Raw genomic sequence first — 17966 nt, 5'->3', positions numbered from 1 at the left:
GTGTGTAAAGTGGTCACTTTAACCAGCCTATGGCAAACCATTAACCTTTTTAATACCTAGACTTTTTTTTCATCTATGCCGCAACCTTGATGTAACACCAAAAAAAATACAGCAAAATGTAACATCTTTACAAATTCACGAGAGAAAACATTTTATAAGTGTTTTAAAATACAGTGATGCCTTCCATATCGTTCTCAATTCGTTCCAAGAGCGAGTTCGTTGTATGAAATGCGTTTTTCCATTACAAATTATGTTTAAAAAAATCTATTCGTTCCGTGACATAATATATGTGACTTTATAATAAAAAAAACTCAATTTTTTTCATAGGTCTTACCGCACGGGTTTTTCTCTTTCTCTAACCCTTATTTGTATTCAATGGTACAAAAGGAACTGTATCGTATTTAAAGATGTAATATCGACTATATACAAAGGAGCGATTAGCCCAGCGCTGTATGTACCATGTATGCAGCTACGATATATTCATGTTGGTATATAAAATTCATTAAAAATGATTATCAGCAAAAACCGTTCAGTTTCATTGCACAAGTGCATTGGCTGCGTGCAACCTTGGAGTGTTTGAGAGGCAAGATAAAATATTATAAAATCCGTTGTGTGCAGCGAGATTCGTTGGGTGAGTCGCGTAATGGGTGAACAGATATTTCGTTGTCCGCTGCAATCGTTACGCGAAGATCACTGTATAAACATCAAAATTAATTTATAAAATGATCGTCTCTGCAGTGTGGGGAATATGAATAGTTTTTAATGTATTGCGATTTGGGGTCACATCCTCAGAAATGTCGTAAATCTCAAATGCGCCCAATTTTGCAGGAGCCTAAAATAGATTTTGCAACCATTTTTACAGAGAAACATTGTCGTTATAATTTTCGCTTGTAAATATCTAAGTATATGATGAACAAAAACATTTAATTTTTATTAACATTTTTTGCATCTCTGTTAAATAGTTTATAAAAAACTCCACGAAGCAGATTGAATTGCAGATAGTGCTCAATAATAAAAAGGATATAAAAATACTTAAATTTAATCTTTATTATTTTTGAAGAAATTATTTTTTTATGTAAGCAATATAAAAATGCATAACAGTTTTAATGAATACACACAAACACACAAATTTTGGACGAAAATATTATATGTGTTTTTGCTTTTCAGGACATATGTAGGTGCATATAATAGTAATGGCGAAAAAGCTGTAGGGTCATAAATCAAGTTTAATAATAATAATAAAAACCGTTATTACGTGTATATTAATATATATTTTTAAAAGTATACCCGTTATAAATATTTAAGTTTTTCAATCATTTGTTCATATCAAAGAAGGTTATATTGTAGATTGAAATTTACTAATTAATGAAATATTTATTTAAGTTCCGTTTGAAAAATAATAAAAAAATATCACAAAAAAATAATGTAAATGTAACCTGAATTAGTCGGTAAATTAACTTTAAATGGTTTTTAATTTAAGATGGCTGCATGCCTGGTAAAATATTTTCGAAAGTTTATAAATCATGTATTTCATTATTTTTTAAAGTGTTTTGAATATACATTATTAAGTTTGTTACACATTTGGTTCTCGATATGGGTATCGTCGAAAAAACAATCGGTCCCAGATTTCACACCTATGGGAATTTTAAATCCAAATAATACTAGCCGATAACAGTAAATAACAGACACCATGAAAAATATGTTATTAAATAAAAAATTTTCAACATAGTTTAAATATGAATATACCAAACCTATCCCTTGTACTTGAGCATATCGCTCACTCCTTTCAAGAACGTCATAAATCAAAAAACTTGATTTTTCAGGAGAACGTTTTTAAAGTTTAAAAATATAATATAATGTATTAAAAATAAATACCAAGCCACTTACTGAACTTTTTACTGTGCAATGACTTATGACGTTCTTGAAAGGAGTGAGCGATATGAGCTCTTTTTTGGATCATAGTTTACAAATACCATTTAAATGTTTTATAATGGTCATGCTTTGATGAGGAAATGGACATAAAAGGGAAAGGAGACAAAAGAAAGGAATAAATATTTAAAACAGCATGTTCCGGAATTATCTAGGTTTATTGCATTTGAAGTTTCCAAATAGAGTAGTAGTTCATTTTAGGTTCGGGGATATTACAGGTGTGCAGATTCAAAACGACGATGTTATAAAGTCATCGATGAAATCAATAGTCGTAGTACTTGGGGTAGTATTTGGGGTACCGGTTGTAGTTCTTTGGGATTCCTGCTGAAGCGGTAGCCTGGAATAGACAAACATTTCAAATTAATATTGATAGCAGTATAACGTAAAGCAACAATCAACGACACGGCATGTCGAAGCATTAAACTCGTCTAGTAATGGTTTTAATGAAAAAAAATACAACGTATATTATAGTGTAAATCGATTGATAACCTATTTCAAGGCAGCCTATTCGGCGTATTGATTTTACTTCTAAATTCTAACAAAATAATCAAACGTAGCGACAATTACTTCAGAAACATATACTTGAACCATGATAATATGAAATTTAATATAATATGACATTGTATATACAGTGCAACATGTTAACAAATTAAATGTTTACACATAAACTGAAGAATAAATGTTTCCCTCGCATTTTATATCATATAATATTTCGTCCATTTTGAAAGGAATACTCGATTTGTTTTTCAAAATTTAATTGATTAACACGATTTTAATTACAGTGATTAAATTTATTATGTTTATTTGACAGTAAGGATTTTTTAAAGTAATTATTTTATTTAAATCTTACCAGGAGTGATGCAACGATCACGAAGGCGGCGAGGAGGACGTTCTGGATCTGCATGTTGATAGATTACTTTTCAAGACTGAATTGTGAATTTGATTGCATCGGTCCAACTTATATACTCATTTTGTGCAGCATTTTGTAAACAGATTCGCCAATATTTGGTTACATTCGATATCAAATAATAAAACACGTTTCTTAAGTTGATAAAACATTTTATTATTTGCATTTGGACGATCAATCCATCCCAGGAATGCATTTATGGTGGAGTAAAGATCGAATTACAGACCACTGAGAGAAAACCCAAATTATTTGAATTATTTGAACCACAACCCGAGTTTTTAAACCATTTACGGTTAAAGAACGGTTAAAATTGAAAATGATAAAGGAATTTATCTGTCATGAGTGATCTAACAAAAACTCAGTCTACTCAAATTACTCCAGGATTGCTACGATTGTCTAATGATTGTTATCAATATTTATTTCAGAATACCTAAGTCAGTAGTCTCCAAACTCAATAAGAATGTGAGCTACTTTCAGAGATTGAACATCTAGTGAGCTACCTATACAGAATCCCTCTTTATAGTTTTTTTTATCATTGGCCTTTATCGTACCATGCATAATATTTTTTTTTATATTAGTTTAAATAAATTAGAATATCAGATTAACTTTAAAGGCAACCTTTTAAGCGTTTCGTTGAAATTTAGCACATTTTTTATTTATTTTCTGAGTTCAATAATAAAATTTACCAGGCAAATTTAATATCCTAGGCGAGCCACTGAAATAGCCTCGGCGATCTACCGGTAGCTCACGAGTTACCGTGTGGCGTCCACTGGGCTTAGTGATATGAGCAATACATAGTAATCTTTTTTTACAAAACTTTGTACAAAGTGATCTTTTTTGGACTCTCGTTTAACAATAACATTTAAGTGTTTATATTTTTCGTGCAATAGATGGGGAAAAGGACATAAAGGGGAATGAAAATATAAAGTGGACTAAGTAATGGAAAACGTGTTCCAGAATTATCAAAGTTTATTGCATTTGATGTTTCCAAATAGAGTAGTACTTGAGTATATGAGTTCTTTTTTGGATCTTAGTGTACCAATACCATTAAGTGTTTTATAATTGCTATGCCATTGATGGGGAAAAGGATATTAAGGAAAGGAAAAAATGTTTTAAAAAGCGTTTTCCGGAATAATCTAAGTTTTATTGCATTTGATGTTTCCAAATAGAGTAGTAGTTCATTTTAGTTTCGGGGATGTTCCAGGTTTGCAAATTCAAAACGGCGATGTTATAAAGTCATCAGGGAAATCAATAGTCGTAGTCATAGTACTTGGGGTAGTATTTGGGATACTTGTTGTAGTAATTTGGGATTCCTGCTGAAGCGGTGGCCTGGAAAAGACAAACATTCAAAATCAATATTGATAACTGCATAAAAAACACATTTTATGAAAAAAAAACAATCGCCGTCTACTTACTCGACATTAAAACGTATTTAAAATCTGGTGATGCAATATATTACGTTTATTAATTTATAAAAAAAATACTAAGTATATTGTTGTGCTGATCGAATAATAGCTTATTTCAAGGTTATTATTCCGTGCTTACTTCTTAATTTTAAAGAAAAATAAAGAATCGTCAACAAATATCACCGTTTTATTTAAATTCATAATTAAATATCATATTTCATTATATATACAGTGTATCATATTTGTTTCTTGGAAGTTTTCCGCAGATACTTTGTGGCACAATTTATAAACTTTATAAAACAAAACAACTTTGTTTTAACCACCTTTTATTGGTACACTTAATCCAACCGGTTTCGACAAGAACCTTGTCATCACCAGGTTTGAATAGTACATGTTAAACCCTGATCGTGAAAAGGTTCTTGTCGAAACCGGTTGGAGAATGTATCAATTATAATTGGTAAAGACCAAAGTGGTTTTATTTTGTAAAGTTTTTAAAATGTGCCACAAAGTATCTGAGAAAAACGTTCACGAAATTTACATACTAATTCTAAAACATTGAAATACCTACTCATAGATTGATGATAAGGTTCTTGTCGAAACCGGTTGGAAAAAGAGTACCAATAAAAAGTGGTTAAAAAAAATTGTTTTATTTCATAAAGTTCAACATATTTTTATCTCAAATGTTTATACATAAGCTGAAGAATACAATGTCACACGTGTGTAATGTGATCACTTAAACCAGCGACGTAAATGCCCAGACTTCCATATTCTTCTTCATCTTTGATGAGATGTAAAAAAATAATATGAAAATAACTCCTGTAATTGGAGATAATCCAGATTTTGTGAACAAGTATTTGGACACACTCCAATAACATGTGTTTCCTTCGCATTTCGACATTTATGTCAAATAACGTTTTGTCAATTTACAAGGGGTAAATCGACTTGCTTTCAAAGCGTTCAATTATTTTAATTCGAAATATATATAATTGTGTTGATTTCTAAGTAAGAGCATTAATTTAGAACTTTATTTATTTATTATTTTTATTTATTTTCTTTAAATCTTACCAAGACTGATGCGATGACCACGAAGGCGGCGAGGAGGACGGTCTGGATCTGCATGTTGATTGATTACTGTTCAAGACTGAATTGTGATTTTGCCTGCATCGGTCCAACTTTTATACCAATTTTATGATGCATTTTGTTAACAGATTTGCTAATATTTGTTTACTTTGTTTTGATATCAAATAAAAAATCACGTTTTTTTAGTTGATCAAACAATTTATTATTTGCATTCGGACTATCAATCTAGAATCTGGAAAATAGGAAAACATTTATTGTTAATTAAAGATCGAATTACAAGCCACTGAATGAGTGCCCATTTTACATACGTGGATTTTTATCAATCCGTCCAAAAACATGAATGCATTCAGTGTACAACAAAGATTGAATTACAGACCAATAAATGAATGTCCGTGTCACTGCAAAGGACTTACTACACTTTAAGTTAAAGAATGGTTTTAAGTTAATATATTTTTTTTTAAACCGAAGGAATTTCAACAGTTATAAAAGGTCAAATTATCCGCCTCCGTGGTTAATGGTAAGCGTGTTTAGCTATCGTGCTGGAGGTCCCGGGTTCGATTTCCAGGGGAGGGGTGAAAATATTTACTGCTGATTTTACACTCTAATATTTATTTTATATTACCCTGGACTGGTAACTGAAGCGCAGGAGTGATCGATCTTGCATTCATGTAAGTAACGATCAAAATAATACTGCGTTAATACAATCCAGTGACCTATGCACCATTGGGTGCGGATAAGGGTTAGAAGAATAATTAGAATAAGAATTAGAAGAAGAATTGCTGTTTGCTTCAGCAAAAGGTATTTTAACAACGAAATAACCTCAGCCCGCTAAAATGACTCGATTATTGATAACATTGTTTGATTGTTGATCTGAATAAATTGTAGCAATAATATCAATAAAAAATACCTTTTTCATTTTTATTTCAGCATATGCATCCAATAGATGCATGACAGGCGCCGTGGCGTAGCTGGGTAGACGCTCGACTGCAAATCTGGCGTCGCGGGTTTGATTCCCATCAAATACAAAGTAAATTCAAGAAAGATTTATTTTCAATTATTGTGGGTGTTAATCACGTATTTTTACCATTTATTTCCCAATCTTTACTATCCTACCTGCAGACAAGCTTCTAAAATATATTATTAGATTAAAACCAATATTTTTAGCTTTTCCACTTTTTTTATTTGACCAGCGACCGGGTTTCGTCGTTACCGACATCATCAGACTGGTCGGTAACGACGAAACGATGTCGGTAACGATGAAACCCGGTCGCTGGTCAAATAAAAAAAGTGGAAAAGCTAAAAATATTGGTTTTAATATAATAATATATTAAAAATGCAATTCCATCACGAAGTGTCAGTGGATAATATAAAGCTTCTAAAAGTTGAGGCTTTGTAACATATCGCTTTAAAAAATATATAAAACACGTAAAACACGTATTCTGTGTTATTATTTTTTTAGAAAACGTTGTTCTAAAATCATTGACAAATTGACCGTATTTTTATTAAAAAAAATATTTTCATTACTTATATTTTAATTAATAATATTAATAATGTAATTTTAAATTCACGATTTATGTTGTTTGCGGATGACTTGAAGCTTTTCTTAAAGGTGACAAATTTTGACGATTTTCATCTTCTCCAACCAGATAAATCTAATATATGTGTATAGGGAAAGCGAAACAAACTTATGTTTAATGTTTCTAAGTATTTAGTCACGTCATTTACTAGGGCCTAAAAAACTCTTTTTTATCGCTACAAAATGAACGACCAAAATATGATAGAGAGTTGAATGTTATGGATCTTGGCGTTATGTTTGTGAGCACCCTGACATTTCACGATTACATGGAGGCGGTCAGTTAATATCCATTGAAAATAATAGAATTTGTTCTGCGTACTGTCAGAGTTTTCGAAAATACCCGCGTGCTGAGAACTCTTTATAACTCCTTGGTGCGAAGTAGACTCGAGAGTGGCTCGATGATTTAGGGGCCACACGAGCTCGATGATTAGTAAGTACCTACTCTCTTATGGTGTAGAAAGTCAGAAAGAACTTTCTGAGGTATCTCTACGAGAGAGAGTACGGCTATTAGCTTTGGCTCTACCCAACCTAGTTCCTCCATGGTATGCTTGGATACAACAGTTAAGAGACTAGAAGGAATGAGTATTCAATTACACATTTTTTAACGATTGTTGCGCGGTATGATCGATAATCCTGAAATTATCCGGAGCATTGGTCTGTATGTTCCTGATAGTTACCTAAGACAGCGTTGGCATAGATTGTTTCACATTCTTATATACAGGACCAACCTGCCGATGGTTATGCCTGTAGGAAGAGCTACCGCTATTCTGAACATATCACGCTGAATATTAATCTATTCCATGTGTCTGAAGGTGTATTTCGAAGCGGGATTCTTCTGCATCTTTAACTAGATTGCTTACTTTCGAAATTTTATAAATGTATACGTTTTAAATTTTAGTTTATAATGTTTATGTTGATTATAAATTAGTTAATACAATTGAATTGAATTGAAAAGAAAGTGACGTAATGATTACTTAGTTAGTATGCACAGCGTCAAATGCAATCTTACCTTTTGGCGTATCAGTCTGAAGTAATATTTTCTGTAATGGCAATAATTTAAACTCAAAACAGAAATAAATTTGAACCAGACCGTTGAATTGCATTAAAGGAGAAAATCAAGCCAGATTATCAGATCTATTCACTGTGCCTACCCCTGCGGAAGCAGCGTGATGGTTAGTTAGTTTAGTTAATTAATTAGTTAAATCCACGTGTATATAAATAATCTTAAAATAATACGCCCTTCACGCTGTTCATAAATATATCTTTAAATATTTGCTCATATCAAAGAAGGTTAAATCAAAGACTGTTATGGATTATAGAATGAAATATTTATTCAAATGTTTTAGTGAAGAATAGTTACTAAGTGATGAAACTGCGGCATACTCAGTGAAGTATTTTCAATTGCTATGACTAAATTGACAAAAGTGATTTTTTGAGTCTTACTTGCCATAAAAAAAATGCCGAAACAATTAAAAAAATATATTTCCTTCATTGATTCTTATACAATGAATCATTTTTAAATTTTGTTTATAGTATCATGTAGAGCGTATCTGCCGTGTAAATGGGGGGTTCAGTGTCTATATAAAATTATGTCAAAATCCACGGTACCGCTACTTTTTTAACAACGAAATAATTTCATCAATATAAATTTACTCTCTTAAATCTCTTCTTTCATCTCAAAATTATTTACATACACATACGTATTTACATATGTATTTACATATACACATATGTTTATATATAATCCGCAGGACTTTCTACACTCCAATCTGTGTTCCAATGTGACGAAATTTTAAGGAAAACTGTCCACATTTTTCATTCTCAAACATGCAACGCAACATTTATTTAATTTATTACAATCTAATTTTATCGTGAACTATCAAAATGAATGTTAGCAATCGATGATTCTAAGATCAAAAATGGTACCTACAGTTCACATTTTAGTACTTTGAAGTTAAGAACAAAAATAATATTTGATGTTTAAAATGCACGGAATGTTTGATAAACTGATTTTTTAATTTTTATTTTTAAAATACAATATTAAATTCATAACTCGGCATCAGTTTTTAAATTGCGTTGTTTACTAAAATATTTTTGAATATAAGTATAAAAGATACAGTGCAAACAAAATCACTATTCATATTTGTGAAAAGGTATAAAGAAACATGCAGATCCAGAACGTCTTCTTCGCAGCCCTCGCGGTCATGGCTGCTCTCCTGGTAAGAAAAATATAATAAAATGTACATATTATCTGAACATATTGTCCGCCTCCGTAGTGTAATGGTCAGCACGCTCGGCTACCGTTCTGGAGGTCCCGGGTTCGATTCCCAAGGGGGGTAAAATAAATATAAGTGATTTTTTCACTGTAATATTTATTCAATATTACCATGGACTGGTACCTGAAGCGGAGGACTGATCACCTTTCCTTCATGTGTAAAAAAACGATCAAGATAACACTGCGTTTATATGACACAGTGCCCTATGCACCACTGGGGTGCGGATAAGGGTTTTATTATTATTATTATTATCTGAACAAAATCGTTCTCTTAAGTTATTACTCAAAATCCACTAAACACTTGATCATTCATATTTGTACGTTGTAACCAATTACCTAGTATTTCTTACTAATACTGATCATTCATGAGACTATTGTCAAGAGATAAGTTTGATCGTGTAAGAGTTTTTCTGATGTACCTTTTATACTAAATGACGTTATTATATATTTCTTCAATCTCAGATAATATTTAGCCTGTTCAATTAAAACGTGGACTGACATCATAAAACAAAATGCATATTTTGTATATTAAAAGTATTGTTAACTTTGTGGTATAATAATATAAAACTCTACTTATCATTCATCCTTCACTTTATGTAATACCACTTTTATAAACACTTATTCGTGACTATCGTTTAATGAATAACCAACTAACTTTAATTTAACTTCGAGTCCACTTTTAAAAATATTCCCATTGTAATTCATTTGTATAAGCCTCGGCGTTCTAGCGGTTGATCACGAGCTACCGTGTGGCGTTCACTGGGCTAAGTGATAAGTGCAGTACTTAGTCAGTAATTTTTTTACAAAACATTATATATATATATATGTATATAAATATATATATATTTATATATATATATATATATATATATATATATATATATATATATATATATATATATATATATATATATATACATAAAACCCTTATCAGCTCCCCAATGGTACATAGGGCACAATTTGTGAATCATTTTGCAAAGAGAGTTGCTAATATTTAATTAGTTTGTTTTGATATCAAATAGAAAAACACTTATACCTAAATCTGGAAACAGATTTGTAAACAAATCTGTTGCTAACAAATCACATATTTAATTCAGTTCATCGAATACTTTTGTATAAATCAAACACTCTCCTTATCATTAATCGTTCAGATTGCGAGTGAATTCCACTTAATGAGCAAAGTTATATTTCCTGAAATGTTTTCCGCAGATACTTTGTGGTACATTTTATTAACTTTATAAAATAAAACAACTTTGTTTTGAACCACTTTTTTATTGGTACATTTTTTTCCAACCGGTTACAACTTGTCATAATCAGAGTACATGTTAAACCCTGATAATGACAAGGTTCTTGTCGAAACCGGTTGGAGAAAAAATGTATCAATAAAAAACTGGTTCAAAACAAAGTTGTTTTATTTTATAAAGTAATATTTGATCATTAAGTGGAATTTCACCAACCTTCCAAGAAATATGATCGAATAGGTACTCACACGTTTCTTTAGCCAATTGAATGACCTACATTTGATCCTCTTCTTTCTGGGTCCAACTTAACTCGTCATTTTTGTAGACTGTTTTGGTCATCTCTTCGTGTCCTCAGGTTTTAAGTTACTTAGAAAACTTGATTTTAATTTTAATGCAGCTTATAAATTGACCAGTTATTTTGTTCACAGCATTATGTATCCAAATCTGGGTTTAAAACAACTCATAAGTGGAGAAACTTGTGAACATTTGAACAAGAGATTTGTGAACAAGTATTTGGACACATTCAATAAAATGTTATTTTTGTCTTAATAGAAATGCATACCCTAAAAATCTCGGTAGGGTGGATCCAAGGAAACTATCCCGCACTCTCTTTGTAGAGATATCTCGGAAACTTCCTTCGAACTTTCTCTACCAAAATAGAGAACTTAAGCTCATGTGCCCCCAAATCATCGAGTTTCTTGCGAGTCTATTTCGCACCAAGGAGTTGTGAAGAGTTCTCAGCGAGCGAATATTTTTTTAATAACTTTAATAGCATGCAGAACAGGTCCCAACATTCTCAATGCATTATCGTTGACCATCTTTATGTGCTCATGAAATATACGGGTGCTTCAAATCTAACGCCCAGATCCTTATCATTCGACTCCCGCATCCTCAGATTTTGGTCGTTTATATTATTGCAAGTATCGTAGATATTTCAAAGATTTCAAAATTTTATATCAACGAAGGATTTCATATTAAAGTAATATTTGTAAAAGTAAATTAACTGAAAATGGCAGACTTCGAAAGGGACTCTTGTAGTCTGCATTTAACATACTCAAAATGTGAATAAATTATCTGGTCAAATTATTAGCTTAAATAATAAAAATGAAAATGATATTTTCTGGCGTTTCTCATGTGTGTGATTGTAATCCAGGATTCGGACCTCACATACTAATAAAAGAGTTTCTGCTCAATAAAAAGCTTATTTTCATCTCACCAATAGATGTCTCTAATGAAGTTCTAGTGATTCATATAAATATAAAGAACTTCCAAGAATTTGAAAAGTGTGGTTGTCAATAATGGGTAGAATTGGTGAATGTTACACGTGTGTAAAGTGATGATGAATGAAGTAAATATGTAATGCAAAATATCAAATTGATCAGGTTTTCATCTTCTTCTGCGGTTTTGATTTTTCATACATGTTTTAAATAATAATCCAGTATCTGATGGTAAATTGTAAAAATCTGATGCCAAAATGCGCCCAGTTTACTTTCTTTCTGTTGTAATATGCCTCCAAATAGTATGTATGTATTACTTCTATAGACGCGATAAATTTTTTTTATTTTTTTTATTTTTATTTAACACTGGATTATTCCACATGGTAATGGTGTAATTTGTGGTAATGATAAAATAAAGGAAAATGAAAATCAAGGAAGAGAAACACATATTTAGATTTTTTATAATAGTTTATTGCATTTGAGTTTCTAAAAAGAGTGACAAATTATTTTGGTTTTCAGAGTTCTTGAGTTTGCAGATTCAAAACGGAGTTGTTATAAAGCAGCAGGGAAATTAGTAGTCATAGTACTTGGGATAGTACTTGGGGTAGTCCTTTGGGTATGGCACACCAGCCGAAGCCGTAGCCTGAAAAGAAAATTAAGTTTCATTTAATTGACAATTAGTTTTGTAACAGTACAGTACATCTAATTTTACAACCATAAATCTGTATATATATATATATATATTTATATATATATATATATATATATATATATATATATATATATATATATATATATATATATATATATATATATATATATATATATATATATATATATATATATATATATATATATATATATATATATATATATATATATATATAAATATATATATATATATATATATAAATATATATTTATATATATATATATATATATATATATATATATATATATATATATATATATATATATATATATATTATATATATATATATATATATATATATATATACATATTAAATATATATTACCAGAATAGAACGCCACACCAATCTGTCCTTGCAAACAACCTTTGCCTCATCCATATTCATGCATCTCCTCATATATACATACATACATACAGGCCGATTATTCCGACTTATGATCTGACCACTTTCAAGTATTGGAATAACTTGATCATGCTAAGATTTTCCTGCTTCAATTACTAATTACATTCAATTCATTAATACGTTTTTATAATCTTTCCCGATTAGCGATTTACATGCCCAAACCATCTCAACAAGTCTTTTGTAATTTTATAAATAATGCTTATCTTAGTCTTACATTCGTTCTTTATATCACCCTTCAGATATAAAAAATACATCCTTAAAGCCATACTAACTTTTAATTCATTTTTTAACTTGTAACCAATTTATTTTGCCATTGATGGGAATCGATTCCCTGATGTCACAATGGTAGCAGAACGCCAAATCAATTAATTTCTCTTACTGTCTAATTAGTGAAGTAGACTTTATTTTGTCTTCGGTATCAGTACTCGTACTTTTTTAAATAAAAAATAATCAGTAATATTTTGAAAAATACAAAATGATTTTATTACCAGGAGTGATGCGATGACCACAAAGGCGGCGAGGAGGACGTTCTGGACCTGCATGTTGAATAAGTACTCTTCAAGAATGAATCGTGATGTTGCACAATCGATGCAACTTTTATACCCATGTTTTGAACCAAATTTGTAAACAATTCTGTCGGAATAATTACTAATAATAAAAAAATCAATACTTACATCAAATATTTGCGTTTAGTATTGTATCAAATACTGTATCAGTTACCTTACCTCGTAGTAACCTTTGCTTGAATGAATTGCGCCATTTTCCTAAAAATTGCATCAAAAAAACATTGCTGCAATTAATTTAGGGAGTAGAAAATTATGGTAATGATTTATCGAAAAAATTGTTTTTTTTTAAATTTTTTCATGGTGTTCACAAATTTAACGCCCATATTATCGTTTTCATCGAATTTTAGTTGTTCGATATTTGATAGATCAGAAAAGGAATATCTAATAAAGATTTCGTATGAAAAACAACATATAGTATATAAAATGTAATAAGTTTGTTTCATTGGATGTTATCAATTTAGAATTAGATTGAATAATTTAGTTATCGAAGTTGGATGATTGAAATTGAAATTTCGAAAGTCTCACGAGAAAATGGTTACAGAAAATGGTGCAGAATGTATTGAAATACGTGTTGCAATTGATTTTATGAAATAACTATAAATATAAATTAGAAATGAAAAGATATTACCACAGTGACTGCCGAACTAATTAATGAAAGAAGAAAATATTAAAACACTCTTCTATCATTCATCGTTCACTTTGTGTAACACCACTTTAATAAACACTAATTCGTGACTACCGGTTTTTGAATAATCATTCCATCATCAGGTCATTAACATTAAATTATTACTGTTTGGCATTAAATAAAAAAAGAGAGAAAGAAGACAACTGAATCACATTGGGAATATTTTTAATGTAGACTTGAAGTTAAATACCTATACTATAAAACATATTATAATACATTCACTCCATTGCAATATTTATTGTATCATTTCTTGGATCCTTACCTAACGTAATTGACCAAATCATCCCCTCCTTAGATTCTCTCCATCTCTTTCCCAATCAGTCAGTACGTTACCATTTCTTACTTCTACTTCCTATCCGTTACTTCAATACCTCTTATTTGAAGATATGTTAATGTATTAATTTATTCAAATACTTTCCGCTCACTAGTCTGAACATCTCCATGCGGTACAAACCTAGACCACACAAATTAGTTGATACATCGTTAGCTTAAAGAAGTACTTAAGTATTAAATATTACTTTATAAACCAAAAAGCCCACTTAATAACACTCAGCGTAAAATGAATCGGCCAAAGTTTATTTTTGACAGTTATAAAGATTAGACGTTAAGTTAGGCAATTTTTACGCTATCGAAATAAATGGATAAACGAATCGCTATTTAAGTTTGGATGAAAAAAAAAAGTACTACTTCTACTACTACCATCACGCCGTTTCTCCGCAGGGGTAGGCAGAAAGGATGATACGCCAAACTCTTCTATCCTGTCATATATTCCACACCTCCTTCAGATCCATACATCTAGTCATACATGCCCTCCGATTACGCAAACTTTTGACACCACCAGATTCTGATTGATTCACCATGTTCTGATTGATCTGATAGTGCCAAGTCTTTTTCGGTCGTCCTCGTTCTGTTTTCCCATTCACATTCACTCAAAAAAAATCTGACGCCTAAAAATGTTGTTTGTGGTTTTAAGAGAGTATTTTGAAAGGAGAAAAATACAATAACATTTGTGGCACAAGCTCAAAGGCTAAAAATATGATAATGACGTTATCCGCCGTGAACGTCCCTGTACGCCGCCAACAAACGATGAAAATCGAACCCGCTACGACAGTTTCGCAGTCGAGCGTCTACCTAACTACGCTACGGTGCCTGTCGTAGTAGGCATATTTCACTTGGGCATCTCAAATTTCGGTAAACACCGTAACACTACAGGACAGTGAAAACTATAAACCTTTCAGAAATAAGATCCCATTGACCAGGTTTTTCATCAATATTTCTGACAGCAAAATTGCTACTCCTTGATGGTGAGTTAATTTTTCAGACAAAATTATTTAGAAAATACATATGGATATATAAAAATCAATAGAACGGAAAGGTTTTTTTAAAGAAAAATTATCAGCAAACAACGACAAAATATTACTTAGATTAAAATGTTTTGAAAAATTATTTTTTACGAGTATTTTTTTTTAATCTCAAAATTCTTTTGACTTAAATATTAAATTTAATTTTATGAAATAACCTGCACTATTTTTTATTATGGGTTCTACAAAAGTGAAAAATCAGTTATTTAAATGTACTAAAATAGTAAATATTTCATTACTAAAATACGAGTATGAATTTAGTGACCTGGATGTTTATTATTAAACAGTGTTTTACAGACAATCAGCTTTATCAACAGCATTTTAAATTATGTATATTTATGGTTAGCTAGTAACTAGGTAGAAAAAATATTTTGTTGGACCCACGCTTAATGACGTGTCAACCTTTTTCGTTTTGCGTGTTAAAAAATCAAACTGCATAACATTGCAAAGCAAACAATCGCGGTGTAGAGAAGTGTGCAAAAATATTATTAATTGCAAGAAAAGAATATTTGCGAAATCTGTTTTAATTCAAACAAAATAAATCCATCGTAACAACAACTGAACAAATAAATTCTGCATTTTTTATTTGACAAAATCTGTATACTTTTAGTAAATCCGATATTTTTATACAATAGCAGTCGCCATTTCAATAATATGCATTTGTAATTATAATAAAAAATCTTTTTTTTTTCAAAATTTCATTTTTTACCTTAAAGTGATTTTTTTGTATTTATTGGTCTAGGAGAAGAAGCTGTTTGCTTCAAAACCAGTTAAGGTTAAAATTAACTCAAAATAAGGCAGATAGATGTCCGTTGTTGGTTTCAAAACCAGTGAGACCATTCTCAGGAGATAAAAGTCAACTAAAATTTGAAAGATTGTAAATATATATATATTTTATTTTAAATAAATAGCAGACGATACCCATTTCATTAGAAGTTTTGTACTGACATTTCTTGGTGGAACTTTATTTTACATAATAAAATAACAACTATGTATTTTTTTCACATTAATTTTGTTTGACCAGCAACCGGGTTTCGTCGTAACCGACATCATCAGACAGGATCTTTTATTATGTCGGTTACGACGAAACCCAGTTGCTGGTCAAATAAAATTTATGTAGAAAAAAATTGCATAGTTTATGTTTTATTATATAACAATTTCACTTTAGTCTTCATTTGACCTGATGATGGAATAATTATTCCGAAACCGTTAGTCACGAAGTAGTGTGTTTTTTAAAGTGGAATTACACAAAGTAAACTATGAATGGTAAGGTAAGTGTTAATTTACTTTAACACAAAGTAAACAATGTTTTTAATGTACAAAATAGATCAAGGCCAGATTTAAAAAAAAAACGGGAAATTGCATTTTTGAAATGCGTAACCCCCATTAAAAAAAAACTTTTACATCAATCTTTGGATGAGATTTGTCATTTGCTGCATATTTTCAGTGCTTCGTATAGCGTCAAAGGCCGAACTACCATACAGAAGATAAAACGATTCGAAGTATAGCGCTATAGAAAAATGCTCAAAGTATCAAAGATTTAAAGAGTTTAAAACGGCTCATGATGCACAGAAAAAAGTTATTTTATAAAAGTTACTTTTAAGAAATGAAAGCAAGAGGGTGTTCTGCAATGGTATTTGAAAATTACGCGGAATTCATCGAAACAAAAGTCACAATGGATTTTAATACAAAATGGTATTTATCAAGTGAAATTTTATTTTAAAATACACTTACATAGACGTAGACTAGCGAGACAATTAATTTTAGTCTGAGGAGCTACCTTTTTATTCTTTTTATTTTTTTTATTTGTTCGGGAATTGTACGGCTTTACATTTAAAAAAAGTATATTATAAAAAATAGTTAACAATAATCAACATTACGTTACATCAACAAAAATAGTCACAATAATAAAAATAAAGCTAATTAATAGATTTATATTATCCACTGATACTTCGTGATGGAATTGCATTTTTAATATATTATTAGATTAAAACCAATATTTTTAGCTTTTCAACTTTTATTTTTATTTGACCAGCGACCGGGTTACGTCGTTACCGACATCATCAGACTGGTCAATGAGTCTGATGATGTCGGTAACGACGAAACCCGGTCACTGGTCAAATAAAAATAAAAGTGGAAAAGCTAAAAATATTGGTTTTAATCTAATAATGTATTAAAGCTAATTAGACAATTCCACGTTTGTTATAATAACTATTAAAACATTAATAGATAAAATAAAAAGAGTGGGTGTGTGTGTGTGTGTGTGTGTGTGAATAAAAAGTAGAGTGGGAGTGTTTAACTACAATTTTTTCCGAATCAATACTGCCTTAATCGTGTGACTAATGAACGTTTATATTTATATGCAATTTTTTTTTTTCTTTTCTCTAGTATCAAAAAAAACTTATATCAAAATTATTCAACAAACGAACAAAACTACAGTCAATATAATATGGATAAATCAAGATACGGTTATTGCGTATAAGAAAGCTTCCAGCGCGCCGCAGCGCCTACAATCTGAACTACGTATTGAAGTTATAGGAAGTGCATGTAAGTAACCAGAAATAGGATATTAGCATAATAATAGAAATTTTCTCGAGTAATAAGTAAT

At 30.5% G+C, this 17966-nt stretch overlaps 1 protein-coding gene and 2 long non-coding RNA genes across 3 annotated transcripts in view; 1 reads left to right on the top strand and 2 right to left on the bottom strand.

Moving 5' to 3' along the window:
* cmpy (crimpy) overlaps positions 1-17966 on the top strand; it is a 314343-nt gene that overhangs the window by 270641 nt on the left and 25736 nt on the right. The window lies entirely within an intron of this gene.
* On the bottom strand, positions 2069-5392 carry LOC148311368 (uncharacterized). The gene is made up of 3 exons (XR_015837258.1): positions 5308-5392; positions 2780-4165; positions 2069-2266 (listed from the first exon to the last, which is right to left on the bottom strand). It is a non-coding gene; the product is annotated as an uncharacterized LOC148311368 (long non-coding RNA).
* LOC148311367 (uncharacterized) lies at positions 8208-9934 on the bottom strand. Its single transcript, XR_015837254.1, has 2 exons — positions 9829-9934; positions 8208-9114 (listed from the first exon to the last, which is right to left on the bottom strand). It is a non-coding gene; the product is annotated as an uncharacterized LOC148311367 (long non-coding RNA).

This window comes from Brachycentrus maculatus, unplaced genomic scaffold (assembly GCF_059751285.1).
Source record: "Brachycentrus maculatus isolate JH-2025_06_01 unplaced genomic scaffold, ASM5975128v1 h1tg000065l, whole genome shotgun sequence".
Classification (NCBI taxonomy): domain Eukaryota; kingdom Metazoa; phylum Arthropoda; class Insecta; order Trichoptera; family Brachycentridae; genus Brachycentrus; species Brachycentrus maculatus.
The sequence above is the reverse complement of the archived record's forward strand: the minus strand, read 5'-3'. Positions and strand labels throughout refer to the sequence as shown.